The sequence below is a fragment of the Falco punctatus genome (genome assembly GCF_963210335.1).
Source record: "Falco punctatus genome assembly, chromosome: 3".
In the NCBI taxonomy this organism is placed as follows: Eukaryota; Metazoa; Chordata; class Aves; order Falconiformes; family Falconidae; genus Falco; species Falco punctatus.
Genome location: NC_137582.1, coordinates 45907595 through 45919905, shown reverse-complemented (window position 1 = coordinate 45919905; position 12311 = coordinate 45907595). Strand labels below are relative to the sequence as shown.

The 12311-nt window shown below is 38.0% G+C and overlaps 1 long non-coding RNA gene across 1 annotated transcript in view; it reads right to left on the bottom strand.

The window, feature by feature from the left end:
* The window catches only part of LOC308061005, a 127341-nt gene that overhangs the window by 91280 nt on the left and 23750 nt on the right, over positions 1 to 12311 (bottom strand). Inside the window, exon 1 of the long non-coding RNA XR_013927014.1 lies at positions 1 to 12311. This exon is cut by the window's left edge and continues 19220 nt beyond it; it is cut by the window's right edge and continues 23750 nt beyond it. This is a non-coding gene — a long non-coding RNA (uncharacterized lncRNA).

Genomic DNA, 12311 nt, shown 5'->3' with positions numbered 1-12311 from the left:
TTTCTCACTTTTACTCTTTCAGTTCTCTCCGCCATCCCACTGTGGGGGGAGTGACTGAGCAGCTGTGTGGGGCTTAGTTGCTGGCCAGGGTTAAACCACAACAGATACCCATGTATTGGCTTTCATCATCATTAGCAACAAAGGCCTGGATCGGAATTGCCCCTATTACTGTAAGCCCTACAACAACGACAGGATGTGTCAGAAGCTGTAAACATTTTTCAAAAGACATGACAGTTCCTGACTACAAGAGCCAAAAGCTAAAATAATGATGGGTTTGCTCACAACTCACCATCTAATGCAAATGCTGCTTTGTACCTGGGGCCAGCCTTGGGCAGCACACTGCCCTGAGCAAACTGCAGGAGATGGCCCCTGTCCTCTAAGCCCGCTAGTCTTTCTCCTCACATTTCTTTTTCTTCTCTTTTTGCCTTCAGATTTCTTATTTAGCTTAACATACTGAGATCAAGTGACTTCTAGGAAATATTTATATAAAGCTTGCTATTGTACATGACCTTTCTGTTGAATCTTCTTTCTCTTTATATTTCCTACAGTCCTTTTCCTTTCTGATGATACCATATCTTTTCGTACATTTTCCATCCTGCTTCTCAGTATTTCCCTTCAGGTTTATTCTCATGAAGAATAAAATATGTCCATCTTTCTGAATTTCACAAGCTATCTCCACCTTCTGACTCTCTCTGTTCAGTGCCCTCCACACAAAAATCCCCACAGTCTTCCTGTTGTTGGCTGTCCTTCCGTATTCCTCTTTGCAGATCTGCGTGTGAGCACAAACCTTGTGTTTTCCAGCTCTGCCATCTCTATAACGCACAGTCTTCATTTTCTGAGCAACACGCAAACACAGCTACTGCTCCCTTCATTCCATTGCTCATCATGTCTGTTCATTCTCCTCCCTAAGAAACTCCTAGATAAATTAATAAAGAATTGCATCTGAGTTTGGGAAATCTACAGACTGGTTTATATATATATTAAAAGATCTCATTGTTTATTGTAAGATTTTACTGGTCCATTTCTGCAGATTTCCATACGGCTCTGTTGAATGTTAAATAATTTATCAGGCACCCATACTTGATGGGATACTTATTTTATATGCATAAATCCCAGGTATGCTGCCACACTATGTCTTCATTCACAAGCCCCCCACATGACAGGTGTTCCTCACAGACAGCCATGATCTCATTCACAGATCACCTGCACTCCCACGGACTGTATACTCTACAAGGAAGGCTTTCCCGTGTGCCAGGGCATTACTTGGAGGAAATACTATCCTTCATCCTCCACCAAATGAAGCGTGTTAATCTGGCCTTCCTAAATGTCATGGCTTGAATGAATCCCGACTGATTTGCTGGATAATTTAAATGAGCAGATATGAATTTTAGATCCCAGGCCTCTTGCCCTAGTACACAAAGCCACTGAGGACTGGGTGGTTAATCAGATGATTTCTGAGGGTAAAAGAATGAGGACAAGAGGACAGTGGGATGGGAGGAGGTCTCATTTTCTAGTACAGAGCTGGAGAAGGTGTGTTTTAGGTGTAATTGACTTAACAGTGTAACTTTGAAAACGCCTTCAGGGAGAATGCAAGCTCATAGCCTTTCAGCTGGTTTGAAAACGCCTTAGGGGAGAATGCAAGCTCATAGTCTTTCAGCTGGTTTATAAATTGGATAAATAGTGTGTGTTTATTTGAAATCAGATACGAATTTTGCAACATTTGGAATAACACATTGTGGAGTGCTTTTTTTCAGTGTTCAACTGGCTCTGGTTTATTTTACTTGGCCATGTGGTTTATTTTCCCTCATCTTCTCTGTTCTGCAGCCACATGGTCTGTCTGTAGGATGGAGTCAGCTCTCTTTACTCCAGATGTTTAGAAAAAGACACAGACGACTAAGACGTTTCAAAATAAAGGAAGCTTAAAAAGGCTGGTGGTACAGGATCTTCACCATTGCTATTTCAAAGCTTCTGTCATTCCCTACAGTTACACATAATTCCAGCAGCTATTTGAAAACCATGAGTTCTCCTACAAGGAAAGACTCCTTTCTATGCCAATTAGAAGCAATGTGTTCATCCACATTAACTATGAGCTATTTGGATATTCAATTATAAGTTTTAAATTCTTATCATTTTGCAGTATTTATGACTCAGGAATTTGAAGTACGTCTTTGATGATAAGTTTTGTTAAATTCATAGCCACAGCAATGACTCAAAGTGAAGCTGGAAAAAGAACATTGCAGTAACTAGGTATACAAAATGTGGTTGAATGAAAAATATGTTACTTTTATAATGTCAAACATTGGAACTCTGTTCATTCTGGTTTTGCATGCAATAAATATCAGCATCTTCCAGAATCATACATATATATATTTTGAATGGTTTTGAATTCATAATCATTTTAATGGCATTTTAATTCACAGACACATGCTGTCTTTCTCCTAACATTTCTCAGATTTTACAAAGTTGTCATTTTTTCTCTAAACTTAATTGCAGATACGTAATTAATGTACAGAAATCTTTTATGTGTGCACTTAATAGTCACTTGTACTCCTTAAATTTATACTCTTCACATGCTTGACTCTAGTACATTAAAGGCATAGAAACAAATGTCCTTTCATGCTGTGTCTTTCCTTAGTCAATGCTGACCTACTTCAACAGAAGGAATGATATATGCATAAAAGCCATTCTGCTCCCTATAACCTATATACAGAGAATGCAAGAAAATTTCCATACCACCATATACTTAGTCATACAGAAAAATCACAGCTGTTCTGTTTACACAGTAGATGAACAATATTCAGATAAATTGATCCCAGCCACAGTGGAGAGAAAGCACAAATGAATTTGCCCCACTGAATTTTAAAATCAGTGGGTTAAGTTATTTCTAAGTTACATAGTATTTATGATTCCAAGAATTACATTCTGACTTGGATTTGTTTTGAAATATTATGCTAGACACCAGAGCCAAAACGTTTTAAAAAGAGATGGGGATGCAGTAAAACTCAACTTCATTTTATTATTCTATCAGCTTAGCTTGACCTACAGCAACCATGCAAAGGGTTTCTATTAGACAGTTCCTCACTTGCTAAATAAATTGGACCAAAGATGATTTTCTTGACTGAGAAAATTCTTTAACGTTGACTAAAGAATTTCAGCTCTCTCTATAAATATTAATGTAGTTAGTAATAAATTACACACATGAATGGCACTTTATTACTTGAAACTAAACTATTAAAAGCCTTGTTTAGATTGCACAGGGGCGGGAAAATGTAGTTGAGGTCAGCTAAGCAAGGCCAGCCCCACACATACTGATGGTCCTGAGCAAAATCTGGACTTGACCCATGTTTCTCTAATCACAACCAAGTGTTTTTCCCACACCAAACTGCCTCAGCTATCAACCTAGTATTCCAGCTGTGTCTTTTCCTCTTGTAAAGCATTTATTTCTGCTCACTCACCTGGACCTTTCATTTTTGCTTCTGATTTACAGTTTGTGAAAGGACTGTAGGAGGTAGTGCTGAAATAAGTGTGTTGAAGAGGATTCTGGGATCTGTGTGAAATCCAGAGATATCCACACTCAGTGGCAGAGAACAATCCCTGAGAATCTCTGTTCAGAAGAATGGAAGAGCTGGAGGACTGACAGAGAGAAATCTTAAAAAAACTCTGAAAATATAAGTTCAGTGCTGAGTTTACTCTGAACAGGGAAAGCATTTTCAGCATCATTTCAATGCCTGCATGGAAATGTGGCACCCTAAAATCGACCAGCGCAGACAGTTCTTAAAGGTCTTTCTTCAAGTAATTAACAGAGAGGAAATGCATCTTATAAAAAAGATTTACATTGCTTTAAGCAAACATTCTTACTTTTCACTATTAAAGTATGCTTCAGAGTAATAGTTACTAAGTCAACATGTCACCATCTGAATAGACTTGTGCTCCTGTGTTCTTTTCTGGTTTCACCCGGGTGAACAACACAGATGAAACATGATTTGGATTCTCTTATTTCTTAAGCAGCATTGTAAAAAGCATTCTCTCTGTTCCAAAACTAGGCCCAAGGGCATTGCTGGGCTTGTAAAACCTGTATTGTTAGTAATGGACAGAAAGGAAAAATCCAAACTCACTCTCAGACATGCAGCTGAATTTCGAAGGGTAAAACAGAGACTTAGAAGAAGAAAATGTGTTTTCACGGAGCAAAATTTGCTCGAAAGTAATGAAGAACAAGAGATACAGTGCAGGCAGATGCCTAGCTGAGTTAAAAAAAAGACTCTTAACCATTTCAGCTAGCAGGAACCCAGTCATTTCTTTAAATACTGTTAAGTGCCTAAGTGCATCTTTGAACGTCAAGGCACCTAACAATGCTGTCCCCAAGACTATTACCATGAAGCACATTCCTTCAGGCTGTCTTCATTTCCCATCCTTCAGGCCATAAAACCCCCTTAGTGTGAACTGGACTTTCAAGGAATGGCTGAAATGAGAGTGTTAAAAAAAGTTATCTTATGCTTCAGCACAAAACAATTACCAATGGCCAAATACTCTGTAAATACTTATTTTGATTGGTGACAGATTATGAAGATTAGCTGTTATAAATCCCTAAAATAATGAATCCACTCGAGAAAATAGTAAGTAATGCACAGATTTACATAATTTTGAGAATAACAACAACTTCTTACTTTTCTGTACTATAACATTTAATTTCATTTTAGTAAGAATATAAGATTTCTTGTGTGTCAAGAAATGTGTATATACCAGGCAACAACCTTTTACACAAAGTGTTTCAATAAAGGGCAGTCAAATATAACATTACTGAAAATAGAACATCACTGGGGCTTACTTGCCGTTCATTGGAAATACTGCATTTTCATTTGTTCCTAAATTTTCACTTTTAAAGTTTCTAGAACTTCTTGAAACTGCAATTAGATAGTACAAATGTGGCCATTGAAATACAATAAATAGTTATACTTAAAATGATATTATATCTGTCAATATTCAGAAACTGGAATACTCGCTGAGCCTGATAGTCTTAGATCACTGACTCAGCTTCCCTGTAGTAGATAAACTGTGAAATGCAAAAGAAATTGCATATTTTCTTCCTTCTTTCTGGCAGTTACTTCTGTTGAATAGGTGACTTCATCTTTCCCTTACTCTGTTTGTAATTCTAGGACAATTGCCAGTGACACGTTTTCACAACTATTCAAAGGTATCATTCAAGACTTGTTTACACAAAAATTGCCAGAAAAAATATTCACCTGAAATACAGTTCCCCTTTCTCTGTGGTCAGTGCTACCCATCAGAAGTGCTAGGACCTTTTTTCTTTTCCTGTAGCAATTAATAGGAAATTGCCACCATCCATCATTTTTTTATACAACTGATATTCATATCCACTAGGGAAATATATGAAAGACAAATACCCGAATTGCTTAAGGTTGATCTCAAGGTCAGTCAAAATGATCCACAGGAAACATTTACAGGCAGCTGAAATTGCTTATAATTTGTCAGTAATCTTTTGGAGCAGTCTATTGTAGATAAGTTGTGTCTTGATAATTTGGAGTGGCCAACATGAGTTTTGATTCAAAGAGACAGGCTTTGAGTAGGTTAAATGAAAGAGAACGCGTTTATGTAATCTTAAGCCTTCCAAGGCAGGGAGATCAGTGGTAGACATCTCCCAGTGGTGCTCTCTTACGCTGTGTGGGTTGATGCACTAGTTTGATTTAATACCAGATTATAGAGCCATAACCTTGTACTTCGTTTTTGTTTACTGAAATAAAAAAAAAAAGCACAGTGATTTGAAAAGATGTCATTTGTGTGTGTTTATAGAAGACCTGTCAATAGAGCATGTTTGAAACAAATCTCAGAATCACTGCAAATCTGTAAATTGGATGTTCAACTGTTTTTAATATGCATTTTGCAAATGTCACTATTTTCCCCATATGAAATGATGACCCACCACTGTAGAAGTTTTTCATGCAAGAAATAAGGCACTAAGTAAAACAGATCCATTGTATCACTATAGCAGGAAAACACATTGAAAATTCAGGAACATAAACTCCTGGCAGAAAAATAAATATGTAATTTTGTTGGGCTCCAGAGAGGAGCGATTTATGGATCAAATCACCAAGGGAGTCAAAAGAACAGTCAGAGCAAGTATTAATGTAGTGGAGCAGTCATCCAGTGTTAAGATTAAGGGAAGAGAACTAGAGGGCATTTTCATTTTTTTAATGTTAACATTTGTCAGCTATAAAGAAGGATAATATCAGATACAGTCAAAAAGATTCTATGATTTTGGACACTACACCCTCAGCACTCGGAATTAACCTTTCAAAATTCAGTCCTTTGGGGATTTTTTTTCTCCCACATGCTTTCTTTCACCTTTATAATTAAATGAAAACACCATGCCTAAATATTAGAGTACCGGGCACATCCAAAAAGCTGAAGATGGGTACATAGGGGCAGTTACGAATTCAACAGCTATTTTTTTAAAGTCAGGAGAAATCTCTGAAAAAATACTAGAATTCATTCAGGTACTTCTGCGTGAGAGAGGCTGCATATGTTGAAGGAAGTCATCCCTGTGCAGTTTTCCTATAGACACTTTGCAGTCTGTATCTGAATGAATTCAATCTGGAGATGAAAGAACGTGCTAAACTGCTCCATTTTCTCAATACTTTAATTTTTTGTTCATCTTGCTTAAAATTCCAGATTCTTTCTTCATATGATTTTTAAAGAATTACAGCCTCCTAGGAAAAACCTATATAGTTCACTTCTGAGGAGAAACGTCTGTTCCTCTCATTGCCCTGGTAGCTGTCCTCTGCACCTCTTCTAGCTCTTACTGCCTTTTCTGGGAAATGGAAAATAAAAATTATATACTAGATCTGGGGCCACCAGTGTCTTGTACAGCATCATTCACAGATTTTTGTTTCTACTGGAAATACCTCCAGTACTACATGTTACAATTGCATCTGTTCTATTTATGTGAATTGTTGGTTTGTATTACACAATTTTGGCAACTGAGAAGCAGCCTATGGTAAAGTAATTCATTCAGTCCTTCCCTCAGCCATTTCCACATGCTGACTCCCAGTTCTTAGTGCCTGAAGTCTGTAAGTCCATAAACTTCCACTTCATATTAATGAGTTTTATGTCATTGCTATTACTCAAATACTGGGGATCCTCTGATTCTTTCTAACACCTCTTACCTTTGCCAGCAGATTTCATCAGCCACCTCCTAGTATTTGTGCCAAAATCATTCATGAAATTGTATATAACATTGCTCCCAGCACTGAGCTGGTGAGGTTCCCATTGCTAGTTTCCCTTCGGCCAAGTGTTTCTTTTCACCAGCAGACTGTTGTCATCCTTCCTTTAGATAGCTCCTTAGCCATCCTAGGATTTTTCCACTCTCGCTGCTCCGATGTAATTTTCCATATTGTACCACATCAAATACTTTGCTGCACTGATACCACTAAGATCTCTCTGTTGGAAAAATCTGCTATCTAAATAAGGGAAAGATGCCAGTTTAGTCTGACACAATATATCTTTGGCAAATTTGTGTTTCATTATAAACAGATGTCTACTTACTACCACGGTACTAAATGAGTCTCTTCTTCAAAACTTATTTCCACAGCTGGAATAAAGTAAATGTTGAGCTGAGAAATGTAAGTCTGGTCATTTTCCTTTCACTTTTAAGTACAGAATGTGTGTTTTCTGTTTTCCAATCATAGAAAGCATGATATACACATAAGGATAAAGAATGTAATAAAAAAATGAAGTTTGGGGGTTTTTTTACTTTTGAAATTAAGTTTGTAAAGACTGAGTTGACTATTGTCTCACAAGTATAAGTGAAATTTCACCTTGGTGGGAGGCAGCAAATTTAATAGATACTCATACATTTCAATGGGAAAGCAAGTAGTACTTAAATGACATCTAGGCCTTCCCTCATTAATGGTATGATTAATTTTTATTTATTTTTTTTTCTGATACTGAAGTGTTGGAAATCTGGCGTGAAGATTAACAGATGTCCCCTAAACCTGGTTACTCAAAGTATGGAACATCATTTTTTTTCTTGTATTGCTACTGATTTAATTTTTTAATGTCATTATTATTTCGATGCTGAATTGCACTTTATGATTACGCTTATTCTTCATTAGTATTAGATATTTCTTGATCAATTGTTTCAAAGTATGATATCTTGGGTCAAACCAGTAATGACAAAAATTCCCTTTCCCTCTGAAAGCTACAACAAAGCCTACACATAATTTATGTACTGCTTGTTAGTACATAACAGAGGTGAGGCTGCCACAGCTCCATGCTCCCAGGTCTAACCAGCAGCGAGGCTGAGCATGTGTTCCCAGCAGGTACATGTGCATGTATCACACATATATACCACATATATCTATATATACATGACCAGCCACACAGACCAACACCAAAAGATACACAGAACACACACATGAACACAGACAGCACCAGTGGCCTTATCCTGCACCCTTCTCTGGCTGAGTGCCATGGAGGTTTATTAGTGGTAAATATGTTTGTGGGTGTGTATTGCTAGCGACCATGCCCTAACCTATGACTGCTCATGGACACAGGGGCCCCCTGAGCCTTGGTCTGACTCCATTTGCTGGCACTCACATGCCCATACACACACACACACTGAGTAGGAAGTCCCTCGCCCAGGCAAATGCTTAGACCTGGAGCTTAATAAGAAGACAGGATGGAAGTGCTGATCAAGTGCAGGGCATGGCCAGGCAAGCGTACTGACCGGGAGCCTGCCCACACAGGTTCCTTATGACTGTATTTTCCCATGCTTATTTCTGCCCAAACCACCTAGATCCCTCCCTTTCCCTGCCTTTGTTTCCTTCCCTAATCAACCTATAGCATATCTTGTGCTATCCCAAAGTGCCCTTTCCCTGCTTCCCCTAGTGAGCCCCATACCCCTAGGTGTCACCCCCTCATTCAGTAAGGTGCTCCAGAGAGCTGCTCACCTTGACTGACCATGACGGGTGCCATCCCTGGGCCATGGGGTGACACTTTCCATGATAGTTCTGTTAAGTGCTGCCCCCACCATAGAGTAGAATTTTCACCTGAGCTTCTGCAGCAATATTCATCTTTTTTGCTTACAGACATAGTGTTGGGAACAAAAAAAAAAAAACAAACCACTATTCCTAAGGCTGTGGTAGTTTTAGAAGTAAGCAAAGGTTTCACTTTACCTCTTCACGTGCCAAGCATGAACATAGTCATGAGGGACTGATCCCTGGGCCTGTAAAAGAGCAGCCCAAACTGGAAATGTCAGAGTAAATCAGAAACCAGTCTGAGGATTTTCTCTATTCCAGGTATAGAAGAGCCCCGATAACCTGTTTTGATAACCTGTGCCCTTGCTTGCTGTGTCCCCCTTCAGTAGCCCTCCTTTGTCAGCTTACCCCATGTCTTCTCTTTTACAAGGCGTTATTTCCATTATGAAGATCAGCAGATCTGACTTACTAGCTTAAAGAAAGTAATGTCCTCTGAACAGACCATCTCTGCAGCTTCAAACAGCATCTTAGTAGTAGTAGTTCAATATCTAGGGCAAAGCCATGTGAGCCCAATTTACATACTAACTTGTAGAATTTCCAGCTGACTTCTGTGCCTATTCCCATGATAAGTTTGCACTGAGTTACATGCAGTTGGTCTCACACATTTTTGCAGAGACTGAGTCAAATTATTAGTTATGGCAGGACCAGGGCTGAGTAAAAGGCTGAACAATGGGTGAACAGATCAGGAGGGAGTGAGAGGGATTCAAAAGACTTTTAAAAAGCTCAGAAAATCTGTCAAGAAGAGAAAGGTATCAGCCACTTTTTTTTAACCTACTTTTACATTTTATTTCAATCCATTTTAACTAGGAATTCTATTTCTTGGCAGAACAATCGGACAAAAGTAGGTCTTAGCGTAAGTCTCCAGTGGTGTTATAGTGAGTTATTTCACATCTGATTCTAACTTGGATAAAGCTCAATGAAGTGCTAAATAAATCAATGGTTTCTACTTCTTCCTAATAATATTGTCATGAAATCATTTTATAATTATGATAAGGCTTCAGCAGTGCCTGTCAATGATCAAATGGCAATTTTTCTGGTGTATGCAGCCAGCCATCAATGTTCAGCCTCATCCACAGCAACACAGAAAAGGAGCAAGAATACTTTAGCAAATCTCACCTTGTAAGGTTTTACCATCTGCGTGAAGTACCTTCAGGTACTTAATTTCTGAATTCAAACCAGGAAAACAAAGAAAAGAAAGGTGGAGATTTGGCCCAGCAATTTTCAGATGAGATTTCTAAGGTGAGAGATAGTGCACTTCTGGCATTTACCTTTAGCAAGCATCTAAACTTAAGATTGTGCATGAGCATCTCTTTCCACCACTGCCACAGTTGCCAAGTACTCAAAACCACACAGAAACTCCTGGGTAATTTTGAAGGCAGAAGGTACATTTCAGTAATGAGAGAGAACAGGATAAGGGGTGTCTCCTGAAGATATTTCACGGTTTCGTCTTGACTGTCACCTCTAACGTGAAGTCTATGCAACTGCAGGCACAGGATGAGAGAACATTCACATGAGACACTGAGCTTGAAATTCATAATTAATATCCACAATGAAGTTTAGTATTTATCTAAGAATGATCACCTGTAACACCAAATAATCCAACAATTTTGGTAGAGCAGACAGCTCCTGAAAAATTCTTAACAGAATTAAGAAAATTTTGGAATAAAGTAAAAGCTATACCAGCCATGACATATGAAAACATCAGGACCATGTAAAGCTTACAAAATTAAAATAAAATTAAAATATTCCCATACTTTTTTCCATTTGTAAGAAGTTCTTCAGTTAAATGCAGGTACTATATTATTGTTCATGAGCTACAGAAAAATAATAATGTTTCCTAAAAAGCCACAACTGTTTGATATCAGCAAAATAGAAGTTGCACGTGTAGGGCATGAGTACAGTCCGAGTGGAGTGCTAGTAGAGATAAGTAATTAAATCACTAAATTTAGGTCATTGTTTACCCTTGGATGAAAAGCCCAAAAAAAACAGATATCTGCAGGAAGATTGTCAAGAGACAATGAGAAAAAGAGAATCCAAATTCGTTTCGTCAGCCTGACACTTATTACACTCAAATTATTTGTTCCTATAAAATACTGTCTTCTTGCCTGGCCTTCTGGATGTGACTTCTGGATGTTTGCTGTAGGTTTGAGACATCCCTTCAGATCCCAAAAACTCCTTTTCACCACTAAAAAATTAAGATCACTAGGGAAATAAGCTAAACATAGGAGCGCGATCCATTGCCTTTTAGACACAAATGCTGTTGTGCCTTGTGATTCTAAAGGACTCCATAAAAGGATTACTGAAGATATGTCGTAAAGTGCAAGGAGAAAGTATAGTTAAACAGAATTATTCAAAAAAAGAAAGAAAATACTCTGACTACAGTGTGAATTTGGGTATTTGTATGTAGTGCAGTGAAATCCAGTTTCAAAGCTTCAACCTTTGCAAAGGTGAAACTATCAGATACAAAATATTCAAGAAGACATATTGAAGATATTCAAGGCCTGAGGGCCAGGTTTGGTTCTCATGCACCTTTACAGTACTGCCTTCCTGGCCCGCTTCCCACCTGTTAAACCTTGTCCTCTCATCATCACGTCAGCAGCTCTGTATCCCAGTTTGAAGAAAAAATTAAAAGAAAACACTTTCACAACCCAGTAAGCAGAATTATTAGGTGAGATATACTTAAGGTTCACTTCTAACACATTCACTTGGAACTATCTTTGGTCAAAAATAGGGTTTTTTTAAACTTCCATGACAAAACTTTGCATGGTGGCATGGTAACCAGACACAACCATCCATTCCTGAAAGACCTAAAGGGTATTCATATCTTCCTGGTGATCAGTCCTTAGGATTTGGATCTGACGATGATTTCAGTGTTAGTGTACTTGAGCATTCTTTTACATATTGTGCTAGATATGGTCCTTTCTGTGTAACCTCGGGCAAGTATCTCAGCCTCTCTATGAATCAGGATTTTGAGGTAAAATGAGATTAAGAATGACTTTCCATCTTTCAAAAGGCTTGCAAAAGTAGTCTCTCAACATATTAGAAAGCTAAGTAGTATTAATATTCATTACAACGGTTAAAATGAAACGCTGACACAAAAGAAAATTAAGGTAAAACTTCCCATCTTTACTTATCTAATGCTGTTTTGCTGAATATTGAATATATTGTTGGAATTAAAGTATATAACATCGGAAAGTTGAGAAAGAGACTGCACCATGAATTAGGATTATAAATTTTACTGTGATATTTTTATCTTTT